The 13,248-nt window shown below is 61.3% G+C and overlaps 1 protein-coding gene across 3 annotated transcripts in view; it reads right to left on the bottom strand.

The window, feature by feature from the left end:
* SHANK2 (SH3 and multiple ankyrin repeat domains 2) overlaps positions 1-12,137 on the bottom strand; it is a 404,459-nt gene extending 392,322 nt beyond the window's left edge. For all 3 annotated transcript variants that reach the window (XM_039840586.1, XM_039840587.1, XM_039840588.1), the window contains exon 1: positions 12,058-12,137. The gene's annotated coding sequence lies outside the window, so the exon portion shown is untranslated. The remainder of the gene's footprint in view (positions 1-12,057) is intronic.
* Between the last annotated feature and the right edge of the window lie 1,111 nt (positions 12,138-13,248).

Here is a 13,248-nt window from a genome sequence, read left to right as displayed (position 1 = left end):
GCAGAGAAGAGGGGGAGACAGAAATTCACACGTGGCCTGCCCCTGACCCCGAAGGTCCCAGCAGGACAGAGGAAGGGAGCTGACGGGCTCAAACGCCTACACGAGGCACGGGTCATCTGCCAACAGCTGGGCACACGTCGCCCGTAGGGACACCAAGGGCAGCTCACAGTACGCGTACGCTTGTTGGTCTTGACTTTGAGCAAATGATCTCCTTCCATGCTCACTCGTTCAGGCTCACACGGGAGTTACACGGCAGAGCTGGTCAAGTGCAGCACTGCAGAGTGCCACACGCCACCTACCCAGGGGACAACACACAAGCCACACCTAGGGACAGTCAAAGATGCCCCAAAGATTCTGGGGCGACAGCAGGTACCTCTCTGGGGTTCTCCAGGCCACGCCCCAGCACCACGGCCCTGGAGAGCATGGCGCTGAAGCGTCACTGCCAGGACAGATGCCCCGTCTGGGCTCTGTGCTCGCTCACGTCCGTCAAGAGGGCGTCTGAAAGGCCGACCCCTCCTGTGCCCTCCTCGCCATCTGGAGGTCTGGGGGAGGGGCTGTCCAAGTTACAGGGGACAGATTTCATTAGTAGGGGACAGGCCAACTAACGGTCATAACTGCAGGTCCTTCAGCAAGGACCGTCCGCAGATGGTCGAGAGAGGCCACTGGGCACCCTGGAGAGGTGGACACACTGCGGAAGCTGGACAGAGTGCTCACGTCCCTCCCAGACCTAAGGCTGGCCTGGTTACAGCACATGACGCACCAGCTGGCCTCAGAAGCCCAGCCGACGGGCCACTGTGGACCTCGGCTCCCCTTCTGTAAAGTGGACATAAAGAGACTTCCTCCCAGAGAGGCGTACAGACCCCACGGGATCGCGGGCGGGAAGGTGCCCAGCACACTGGGCGACGGAACATTCCAGCAAAGTCTGGAGACGGTATGCAAACAAGAACCAGAGCGATGACGACTCGGGCTGTCCACAGAGACGTGCGACTTCATTTTACGTGTCGGCATTAGTAGAAAATACTTAACAAGAGTTTAATATGGCATTGTTAAGTACGTCTTTTGAAGAAACCATTTTGCCTCAAAATGTGCAGCATCACGGGGCTGGCCAAGTGGTCTGTTACCTCAGAGGTATTCCCAGTCCCTTGGGAAAGCACGCGTCCCTCCCCCGCAGGCCACTAGGCCCTCAGCCAAGCATGGTCGCCGTCTGCTGGGAGGTCCACCAGGGGCTTCAGGCGACCCCCACAGCCTGACAGCCGCAAGCCTGCGAGCACTGTGCTGGGGGCCAGAAAGCTGTCCATCTGTCTAATGGCAGCGGATGTGGATAGCGCTACCTGACACTCTGGTAAGAATCTGCTTCTCTAGGACAGCAGCTACCGCACCGGGCTTGTCTACACTAACCCCACTGGCCACGGGGTACAGGGGAGGCCGCTCAGCCTGAGGCCTGGGGCCCGGCTGGGGCCTTCCACCTTCCCGAAGCCCGACATTCTGAACCTCAGTAACCCTAAACCAGCTCCAGGCTCCCCTCCAACCTCAGACTTCCCTGAGGGGTGCCTGCACCCCACCTTGGGGTGGCAGTCGTGGTGATGGAGGTTCCTCTACCGAAAGGTCCTGCTGCTTAATTGCAGGCAGCACATCTGCAGGGAGGGGTGACAGGCAGAAGCCCGGTGGGTGACGAGGACCAAGAAATAAGCAGCAGATTTCAGCTCCCAGTAAGGAAGGCTACAAAAAACCACTCAAATCACAATGCAACTTTACACTTCCTAGTAGCTACGCTTTTAAAAAGAAAAGAAAAAGCACTTGAAATGAATATTCGTAATATATTTTATTTAACCCAATACCTGCAAAATATTATCACTCCAACATGTGGCACCAGCCACGTTTCAAGTGCCCAGTAGCCACGTGTGGCTGGTGGCCACCACACTGAATGGCATGATGACAGGCAGACCCGCTCGGCTCTGGCCCGGGTTCCCTCGTCAGAAGCATCTGTCCCAGAAGCTGAACATATGGCACCGCTCAGCACTTCGGTGTCACCCAGGACTGACTGAGCAGCGGGGCCCGCGTGTCTGAGGTGGATCCGCCGTGCCACGTGCTGGCTGGCAGCCCTGGGCCGCCCGGCACCGCTCAGCTGCACCCTTTCCTCGGCCACAAAATGGACTGACTTGCAACGTGGCTGATCTAGAGGAGATAATACGGCCAAGATCAAACCGTGTTTTTAAGCGACTGTAAACACACGGTGTGGACTTAGAGCTGGGAAAACAGACCAACAAGACAAAAGACACAGCCCGGGCCGGAAAACCAATCCCCAGATGAACTTGGGACCCGAATCCATGACAGCTAGGGGGACGAAGCAACCAGGGGCTGGGGCTGATCCCTAACTAGTACCAGACCCAGGTTGCTCACTCCAAATGGATTAAGACAAACTAATGAAAAGCAAAATATTAAAATCACTAGAAGAGAATATGGGAGAATGTCTTACGACAACAGGGAAAGGATAATCCGAAAAACAGACATCATACAGGGGACAGAAAGATTAAATGACCACACCCAAATGAAAAACGTCTTCGCAACAAAAGGCTGCTACTACTGTAAGCAGAAGAGAAAAGGCAGCCCAGCTCGGTCCAGGGTGGATCCGGAATATGCGAAGAGTGTCTGTAAATCCGCAGGAAGCGGACAAATGACCCGTTTGTCCAAACGGGTCATTTGACAAATTCAGGAAATGCAGACTCTGGGGATTCGAGGGGCCGAAGCTCTCTATGACTCAGAAAAAATACAGACTCGAAGGAGATGGGCTGGCCCACCGTGGACCGCATAAATCAGACACTGGGGGGTCTCGGCGAGGGGCGGGGGTCCAGGCAGCTCTCGGCCTGGCAGGTGGAATGATAACGTGGCATCACCCACAGAGAGTGAGGATGGGAGATCCATGAAACTTAAACCTGCACCCCACCGAGCAGGAGCCTCGGCGACTCCTGCTCTAAGGCCACACCCCGGACAAGGACGGTCCCTGAAACACCAGAAACGGCCCAAAGGTCTTCGGGAGGAGACCAGGCAAACGGAGTGCCCCGTTCGTGAAGCGCCACACCGTGGTTAAACCGTGCGGACCGGAACCACGTGATCAGAACTGACCTGTTCAGTTATCACTGCGGTGTCACAATGACAAAACTTCCAGAAGCGAGGGTGTCCTGACCCCTGTACGCCCATCCCACACAGGTCAGTCAGGGTCCCACTGGACCAGCAAACATGCCCCAACATCCACAGCCCTTGAGGTCAGCAAAAGACATTGCACAACGACCCCAGGTTCAAGGTCGCGAGGCCGTCGGACAGCGCCCACCGAGTTAATGAGCGACATTCCTAGGCGGACTTATTCCCCGCTGCTGCCCTCTCTGGCCCACACCTTCCTCGGTCCTGCCCTAGACCTGGACTCAGCCCCCACAGGAGAGACACCTATCAGGCTCCCAGGAAGAGGTGCCTGCCCTCATGGGGGACGGGAAGACTGGACGTGGGGACAAGTTCTGTGCCACGATTTCTCCAACGTATGGCGCCACCCCCGCTCTGTCTAGAGGTCTGAGAAGCCCAGCGTGGGGCGAGGTGAGCAGGGATGGCGCTCGGCTCTGGGGTACCAAGACCAGGTGGCCTTGGGCTTGGGAGCCCAAGTGTGTCCAGTGGGAGCACCCCGAGTGTCCGGTCCCCGTGGGATGTGACTCAGCCTTATGAAGGAAGGGGATTCTGACACCTGCTACAACAAGGACAGACCTTGAGGATGTGATGCTGAGGGAAAGAAGACAGACACGAAAAGACTCTAGGTCCCTCCAGCCATCAGACTCATAAGGACAGAAAGCAGAACGGTGGGGCGCCAGGGGCCGGGGGAGGGGGCCGTGCGGGCGGGGACCTTGCACGTTCAGGCTACTCAAGCAGAATCAACGTCCCGAAACAGTAATAATCAACCCGAGAAACAGTCTCCTCCCAGTGCCCCTCCCCCAGCGTGCACTGGGGTGAGGCGGGGGCGCAGAAAACACCCCACCAGCCCTGCCGCCAGAGCCGGTTCCATGAACAGCCAAGACATTCCCTGATGCCACTCGTTTCGAGTCCAGCTGCAAAGGTCACCCCGTTATTTGGGGTCGAGCTGAGAAGTCCCTGACGTTTGGAAGCCCCTGACATCCAGGCTTGCCCAAGGACCACTCGGTGACAAAGGGGCTAAGCCGGAACGAACCGAACCCCAGCACAGACTTGAACCCACTTAACCCCACACGGGAATGACCGCAGAGCCACTGTGTGCCGCCCCGCGGGACCAAGTCAAGGCAGCTTCTGGCAGAGGGGCTGAGGGCGAGCAGAGGACAAAACACACAGAGCGGGCGCTCAGTTATGCCCTTGGTGACGATACCACCTCAGTGGCCACTCATTCAACAGACGCTGACCCAAGCCTGGGGAGGGGGAGTGGGGACAGGAGCATATAACAGCGGGGTCCCCGTCGGCAAAGCGCTGGGCCCCGAGGGGAGCACAGGAAGGGAGGGGTCGCCCGGGCTGTGCGTCCCACTGCAGGCGTGACATGGGTGGCTTGGGGACAGGGACCGGTCTGGGGGTTCCCGGCTCTAAGCCCTTTCCCCACACTCCTCTCCTGCAGCTCCCAGGGACAATCTTCCCCCACAAAGAGCTGTGAGGGCTGCCGGGCCCCGATGCCACAGAGCACCCAGGCACACTGGGAACCAGGCCAGCCCGCCCAGGGGGGCGACAGCTGGATGACCGTCAGACTGCGTGCGCTCTGTCCCTGGCCGGGGAGGTCACACAGCGAGGGGGCTGCAGGGCCGAACCCCCGCTTCCACCCGCAACCCCATCTGTGCGAGAACCAAAGACGCCCACGCCCTCACTGCTCCAAAGCCAGAGGAAGTCCCTTCTTCCATTAGGTGGCTTTGCCTCCGCCGGGTGGCCGTCCCCCACCACCCACTGTCTGCCAGTTCCTTCTGCATGTGGACACCCTCCCTGGCACCTGAAAACAGTCCCCCCCCACCACTTTCCAGTGTTGTCACAGGAGCCGCCTGGGTCCCGACTGTCAGGGCCGCACTAATTAGCTTCAGGTGACATCGGACACACAACACAAGTTACACCTGTGGTAGTAAAGTGCCCCGCCCCCGTGGGTCGGGCAAGCTGCCTGCCTTTCTTGAGCCTATACCCCGCCACCCCAAACTCTGCCGTCAGCGGGCCTGGGGTGGGGACCGCCTGATGACACTCCGCAGCCCCCAGATGCTTGCCGAATGACAAAAAAGGGACAGGTGGTGTTGGGAGCAAAGGGACAGAACGGCGTCCGGGAGGGCTCCGGCCAGACTGAGCACAGGTGCCCACCTGTCACCAGGCCTGAGTCGCTTGCCTGGCCGGGGATGCCCCCGGACGGGGGCTCAAAGCATCAGAACAGACGAAGACCAGGCAGCCACAGGACAGACAGGCCACCTTTCGATCCCTTTAGCCACGAGCAGCGTCTCCTGACTCCACGCGCTCTGGGCCACCGAGTTGCTTGACGAGAGCGGACTGGGGACCAAGGAGGTGGCACTCACCCACGCGGAGTTGGGACGTGAGCGACGGCACACGCCCGGCCTTGGGACTGTCGCCTAGACTTCCACTCCCAGCTCCACCGGACTCTGCGTCCAACACGAGCCACCGTTCGTTTAAGCTCGGCCATTCGCTTCCCCACCCGGTCCCCAGTCCGGCTTCGGTGAACCTCCCAGGTGCCACCCGCGCGGGACCCGAGGCATCCAGCTGCCAGGCCCAAACGCAGCCGGAGGGCCAGCCACCTCGCCACGTCTGCAACCCTCGGAGTGAGGCCAAGCGAGAACAGGCCGGTGGCCGGACTGGTTTTGTGACTTCCTAGAGCTGAGCACACACTGGGGAGGGAGGTCTGCAACCCCCACCCACCCACGCGCTCCAGCGACGCTTTGTAGCCTGCAAGTTCTACTCAACACACATCCCCCGGAGCCAGTCAGGACCCCGAGACCCAGAGAGAAGCTGGATCCTGTCCTTTCTTGGGGACCTGGGCCCCGCAGGAAGCAAGGGCAATGCCCATGACACAGGACAGCAGGGAGCAGAACGATTCATCGAAATCAGAGAGAGAAAGATGGGGTCAGGGCAGACCCTGGACAGGAGCGGTCGCGTCCTGCACTCGCGTGGTGCCACTGAGACACCAGAAGTACCACTCCGCCTTTCACACAGCGTCCCTTCTCCTCGGGGAAGGGCTCCCAATGCTGAATGTTCAGGAAGGTTCAAAGGCGCAGCCTGCCGACATCCCAAAGTCCGGGGGCTCCACGCTGCGGTCCTCGGGCTCATCAGAACCCATGAAAAGTGTAGGGAGCTCCCTTTCCAGCAGCCCCTCCCACCTTTTACATACGAAAGGCTTTCCTGTCCCCTCGGAGCCTGGGAGGGGAGGTGTGCCCCAGTGACAGGGCCCCCCCAGTGCCAAGCAAAGGGTGGGGGTGATTCGTCTAAGCCTCTAGTTAAAACACAGACACACTCACCGCCTGCTCCCGAGATGACGCGTTCCACTCACGCTTCCCTTTCTCCATTTCTAAAAGGCCACACTGTATTTACCCACCACTCTCTCAATGCGGAAGAGGTGTTTTTAAACACTCAGGGACCTGAGGTGACAGGAAATGTCTTAAGTCAATTTACGTATATTTTCCTTGCAGAGAAAACTGCTACGTCAGTTAATAGAAGATGGACGAGCTCGAAGGTCTGCCACACGAGGATAAAATCCCTCGTGGCAGTGGCACGTACACCCGAGGAAGGACAGGCGCCCTGAGCGCCATGGGACTCCCCTGCCAGGCCGACGGTGGGAGGCAGGCGCGGTGGCCGCGTCACACCGCAGCGGGCACAGACAGCCAGCCACCACCTACTTTGAAACGTCAGTGTTTACCTCGCAGATGAGGGGCTACCTCCTTTGCAAATACTTAGGACCGTGAAGAACCACCGTGGACAATGACTTAAAATGCACGAGAAGTCTAGCAGACGGGTCTCTGCCGGAATCCAGCGTGGGCGTGAAGCGGTTCACAGCGCAAGTCTTTCAGCCTGGCCCGATATTTGAATTTTTCGCACAAAGACGGTGCAGGTGACGTGAGAAGACGTGTGCTTTTTTAAAACAACCCTTTCAGGGAGTCGAGAGGCAAACATTTGGGGCAGAAACGTGCCCCTGCCAGACGCGCCCCGGAGGCGTGCAGTGGCTGCCCACCTAACGGATGCCCCGGGTGGGGGTCCCGAATTAGGGCTTTTAAGTTAAGCCGGACTCTCGCCAAACATCCCTGCCGCTGAAACCGGCAGCATCTCTCGCTCCTAGAGCCCCAGAGTGGAGTTGCTCTGGGGAACGCCCGTCCCGCATCCATCAGGTTCTGGGCGGTGGCCAGGAGCCCCCCCAGTCCTAAGGTTCCTCACCGGCCATGTACAGCTCTGCCGTTAGGAGCTCCTGGCCTCATCCAACACCACTCAACCAGCCGCCCCACAGTCCTTGGCAAACCTACAAGGATAATTTGCAAACACTGTCCTGGCCGGCCACTGGCCAGCCGTGGGGCACCGGTCCTGCCCCCTCCCGCACTGACGTCCGGCAGCCAATCACAGAGACCCTGCTCTTTCTGCAGCTTCCCGCCCGCCCCCAGCAGCCTCGCAGGCTTTGGGGGCCTTAATCTACCAAAAGTGACATGAGCCTCCGCTGGCCCACCCCGGGCACACCCATTGAGAGGGGTCCGGGTCGCTGTCCCTCAGCCCTGGGCAGGCTCTCGGCTCTGCCTGGGCTTGCAGTCTCCACCCCGTTAGGACTGGCACCCCCTGGAGTGGTGGGAAGCAGCATCCTTGTCCCTCACATTCATGAGCCCTTCAAGTCAGTTCTTAAATAGATTTCAGAGAAAAACAGGTGTTTCACATCTGGACACCAGGTCAGAAACTGTGGGTTCCGCTCACTGACGGTCCGTACACAGCAGCAAGTTTTCTCACCGGGCGAATCGTGGAGCCCTCCGTGTCGGGGACTAAGGGCTGGGCTCTCTCCAGGCTGCCGGGGCGCAGCCCTAGCTCCCCCTGTCACCGGCTGTGTGGCCCAGGACAAGTGGGTCCCCTACTCTGAGCCTCAGGATACTCGCCTGTAAAGTGGGGGTGACACCAGCCCCCTCATCTCCAGGGGGTCGTGAGGATGAGGTCATCTCCAGCAAGGGTACGGGGCGGGGGGAGGGGCACCGACCAACGAGAGTCCTGCTGTCACCTCTGCAGCTGCCGTCACTCTCATAACTGCCATTTCCCAGCAGCGTTTCTCCACCCATGGGACGGGAGCTACAGAGATCGTCTGGAGACCCTCCCTCCGGGGGCCTTGCTGGGTCCCAGGGGAAATGCCAGCAAAGGAATGACCGGACACTCGACCTCTTCCAGGTGTTTTATGTCCCCCCACTCCCCTCCTGCCCAGACAGGGCTGGGGACCCTCTCTGTGCCCTGCAGCACCCAGGGGTCACCTCTACCACAGCCTGTCCCTCTGTGTGCTGTCAAATCCCTTCTCTCCCACCCCTGGGAGTCCCTGGGGTGCCTGTGACCGGCTCCCCGCCTGGCACCAGCAGCAGGCCCTGGGCCGATTATCTGCTGAGATCACTTTCATGCACCGGGCAGAGAAAACCAGATGTACCCTAGCTGACCTCAGGCCAGCATAGAAGGGCAGGCCCCTCCTTGGGTGGGTGGGTCGGGAGCAGTGGCCCAGTCACAAGGGCCACACAGCTGGGGACCCCAGGCTCCGCCTGCCCAGGCAAAGGGCTGGGGGTGCCAAAGATGAACAGGCCGGGCTTCATTCGGGGTGCTTTCCTCCCTACTCAAAGAGGAGACTTCAGTAAATCGGCCTGAGGTCACCCGGATGGCAAAGATCCTAACTGTCCCCGTCCTGGAGCTCCGGAGGGGGCTGTAAAGGGACACTTCTGGCTTTTCCCTGAGAGGGGTCCCCAGCTCCAGACCCGGCAGCCGCGGGGACCTCGGGCTTCCATCCACACAGGAAGCTGGGGTTCCTGGGAAAAGAGAGTCCAGGGCTCAGAGCACCCCCTCTGTCTGCCCCCAGAGAACCCCCACACTGAACCCCACTTGGGAAAAGTCCCCATTACTCACGGGGATGACAGGGACAACACGGCTCTGTCACTTATGCCTCTGGAAGTGACACGTTTGGAAATAAAGCAGGCAAGGCGGAAATGATTTCTCCGTGGAAACTGGTTTTTCCTGGTGCTTCTCTGTGAACTGGTTGACGCCTGGCCTGTCTGTCTCAGCTTCGAGCTTTGCTTCCCTCGTCTTCCCCACCGTGATGAAGGATAAAACGCAGGCTCTGGCGAGAAGGCTCACCTTCCTCCCGCTGGAATTCCTCACACCTGACCCCAGGCTCCTCCTAGGCAGCCCGAGACCAAGCCACCTGTTTCCCCTGCATGCAGTGAGCCCTGGATGCCAGAGGGAGGGGGGTGGGGGAGGGGCAGGAACACAACCCGAGCCCCTGCCAGATGAATGAATGAAGGAACGAAGGAATGAAAACCTCTGGGAAACTCAGCTGCACATGAATCGTACCTGGAGCAGGGAGCAGAGAGATCCCACAACCCCAGCGGGACCTAATTTGTTCAGAGCAACCAGGGCCCCTGCGACCCACCTTCACGGGCAGAATCACCCTACAAAGAGCTCCTTTAGGTGCTCGAAGAGTACAGTCTCCTTCCACCGGCCCAGGAAAGGCGCCCCTCCGCCCAGGCCCCCCTGCTAGGAAAGCCAGAAGTCCCCAGCATAGCGCTGGGACGTTTTCCTTGAGAACAGCGGTCCCCAGTCCTCTACCCAACCCCCAGGAAGACACCCAGTTCCTATCAAGACAAGGGCATCTACAGGCCTCCTGGGGAGACCTCCTGCTGCCACCTCCTGGCTCTTAACCCCTCCCTCCTAAGATGGACACGTTACCTTCCACCCTAATCAACGCGAACCCCAGTGGGCACAGAGCTCCAGGCAGAGGTTCATCCCTTTTATCAAAGGCAGCCTGGTTATCACCCACAGTGGTCTGAACTCAGGTCTCCAAAAACAGCCTCCCCTAGGGGCCGATGGGACATCCCGAGGCGCCAGGACTGAGGTCAGGAGGAACGGTTCTCACTCGTCATCACGACAGCATGCACCTGCACCCAGGCTGAGTCCAGGGGCTCCCCCAGCCGCGGGCCAGCGAGGTCGAGGGCAAGGCCCAGGTGGCGATCAAACCCCACCCCCACCGAGAGCTTCCGGAGTCACCTCTCCGCGCGTCCCAGAGCTCACTTTAATTAGCGATCGACCTCATTAATTCCAACTTCAGTTTCAAACAAAAAGAGGTCACCGAACTATTCAATTTACTACCTCGAATTTCCACATGGAAATCACTTCATTTTCGGGTGCCCACAGCGGCCTCACCCCGAGGCCCCCAAGGACTGCGCAGCCTGAACTCCCTCCCGAGCGGCCCAAGGTCGCTCTAAAAGCTCGGCCACCAAAGCCCACGGTCACAAGCACCGGCCTCGCCCGCTTTGGACGCCCCCAGCGCGACTGAAACGCGAACCAGGCCCGCGCGCGCGCCCTCCCAGCCCGCGGAGAGGGGCGGCGCGCACAGCCCGGTGAGGGCGGCCCGCAGCGGGCCCGCACCTTCCGAAGCCGGGCCGCGGCGAGGCCCTCCGCTGGGGTCGCACCTGCTCGCGTGCTCCTGCGGCGCCAGCGCGGGCGGCGGGGGTCTCCGGGAGCGCTCCCCTCGCCCGCCCGGGCCGCCCCGCGGAGGGGCCCGGGGCGCGAGGACGTAACGCCCCGGCGAAAGTTGCCAGGGAAACTTGAGCAGCCCGAGCGCGCCGGTGCCAGCCTCCTGCATAATTCACAGGCGGCGGGGCGCGGGGGCCGCTCCCCTGCGCCAGGCGGGCTCCCCGCCCCGGCCGCAGCTCGCGGCGAGCAGCAGCCGGGCGTCTGGCGGGGACTCTGCGTGACCCCGGGGACCCGGGTGCCCGACCCGCGACCCCCGGGCCCACTCCGGGGGCGGCGGCCCCGGCCTTCCGGAGCCCGCTGCTCCGGGCGCGCGCACCTGGATGGGGGTTTTGGGGGACAGTGCGGGGCCGGGCGCTGCAGGGTCTCCAGACACCTTGCGGCTGAGGCGCGGGTCCCCGCCCCCCGAGCGCCCCCTGGCGGCCCCGCGCGGACTCCTCCGCTTGGCGTGCTGGCCCAGGTCACCAGGCCAGCGGCCGGCGACCTAGGACAAGGAGAACCCAGGCAGGGGTGGGGTTAAGGTAGGTCCACCTGCGTCACCTCAGGGGGAGGCGCGGAGCGCGCTAGGGGTGAGGGGAGTCAGCCCTGAGGGGGACAAAGGTGCGCTGTGCGCCCACGCCGCTTCCAAAGCATTTTAAACCGGCCCCTGAACCAGAAGAAAGGCGAACGGGGGCGGGCGTGTCTCTACACGGAAGCGACCCCCACCCGGACGCGAGGGGCCACCTCCCCAACCCCCCGGCCCACACTCTACGGGTCCAGCACGGCGCTTAGCCGGTACTTAGTGCTCCCGGAGTCCAGACGCACCCAGAATGCAGCCGGTGAGCAGGGTCCGGCCCCGGGGGCCACCTACTGTCCTCCCCTGTCCGCGCGGGGTGCCCCAGCCACCCCCACCCCGCGCCCGCGCCGCCGCCTCACCTGGAGCCCGGCCTCAGCCCGCTCTCGGCGAGTCGGGGCGGGTCGCAGCACCCCGGGGAGGGCCGGCGTCCGCGCGCACCTGGCTCGGCCGCAAGGACCGGAGCGGCGCCGCGCCCAGGCCGGCCGGAGCGCGGGAGCCGCCGCCGCCGCAGCCGCTCAGGTGTCGGGGCTTGGGGGGTGGCGGGCGCCGCGGCCCCGCCCCGCTCTGCAGCCGGGGGCCGGGGGCTGCTCGCAGGGGCGACCTTGGCCCGGCGCGGGCGATTGGGACTGGCGAGGGTGGGGGAGGGGTCCTCTCGCGGCCCAAGGGCGCGCGCGGCCCAAGACCCGCGTGGCCGACCCGCGCGGACTCCCGCCCCCCGCCTCCGCGAGGTCGTGGTCCGTGCCCCGCCTGCCCCCCGCCTGCCCCGCCTGCCCCACCTGCTCCGGCCCGCGGCGGCGGCTCCCGCGCGGCGTGAGGGTCTGTTGTAGCAACCCAGCCCGGCTGGCGCCCAGGGCCGCCCCGCCCCCGCCCCGCCCCCGCCCCGCCCCGCGCGCGCGGCGGCCACCCCCTCCCCGGACACAGCGAGCGGACCAGAAAGTCCCTTTTGTAAAGCCCAGTTTCACTGAGCGATTATCCCGGACGCAGGCGGCTCCCGCGCCAGAGCGTTTCACGTTAATAGGATTCAGAAGCACAGGGAACACTACAGGTCAGTAGGGTTGCAGGGCACAGGAAAACTTCGTGCCTGGCGAACGCACTGCCACCTGCTCCCAGGCCACCTCCCACCTGGACGCCCTCCATCCACGGGAACTGTGTCCTCCCAGCCAAGAAAAGATGTGGGCGATAAAAGCCAACCGCTCAGGCGAATCCTAGAGGCGAAAAGGCACGATCTGGGGACGCCCAGGAACCCCATCACATCCAGGACCCCGGGATCGCTAAGCTGGCCAAAGCCCAAAGGGGCTTGGCCTGAGCCCCTGGCCCCCAGCTCAGCTGAGACGTGGCGGGTCTGCTCTTCCCAGCCGGGTCTTTGAGCACTTGGCTAATAACTTTCTCAAGACCCTAACAGAAATTCGCTGGTGACTTCCCCCTGCACGTGCTGTGTGTCTCTGAGTAAGCTATAGGGGTTGCTGTGTCTGCAGTTTCCCAGTATTCTGGGAGGAGAGAGTATTTCCTCCCTAAATCTGCCGGTGGAAGGGATGGGGGGGCATGGAGGGGGAAGGTGGACACCAGACTCGAGGCTGTGAGATAAACCGCATGCTTCCGGCATAACGAGCTTTCCATCACCCAACACCCCAATCTGTGTCTCCCCATGAAGAAAAAAAAATGTGCATAATTTTTTATATAGTATGTATAATTTTAATATATATTTTAAGTCATTCTTAGAGGACATGCCTGAGAGATTTGCACGGGCCAGTGACTTCAACATACCAAAGGCAAAGTTAAATATTTGCTCTAGATACTTTTTTTCTGCTTGCATAATTGTCCTACATTTCAAAGAAGTCTTTAAAAGCACTTAGGTTAAAAAAAAAAAAACAAGTTGTGTTTGGGGCCCAAATATTCCAGGACAGGCTTGGAATAGATACTGTAACTCCTTGCTGGCAGCTGCCACATGTAAGCTTCTTTCCTCTGCT

The sequence above is a fragment of the Pteropus medius genome, unplaced genomic scaffold, assembly GCF_902729225.1.
Source record: "Pteropus medius unplaced genomic scaffold, Ma_sr-lr_union100, whole genome shotgun sequence".
Classification (NCBI taxonomy): Eukaryota; Metazoa; Chordata; class Mammalia; order Chiroptera; family Pteropodidae; genus Pteropus; species Pteropus medius.
This window is presented reverse-complemented; position numbering and strand designations above follow the sequence as displayed.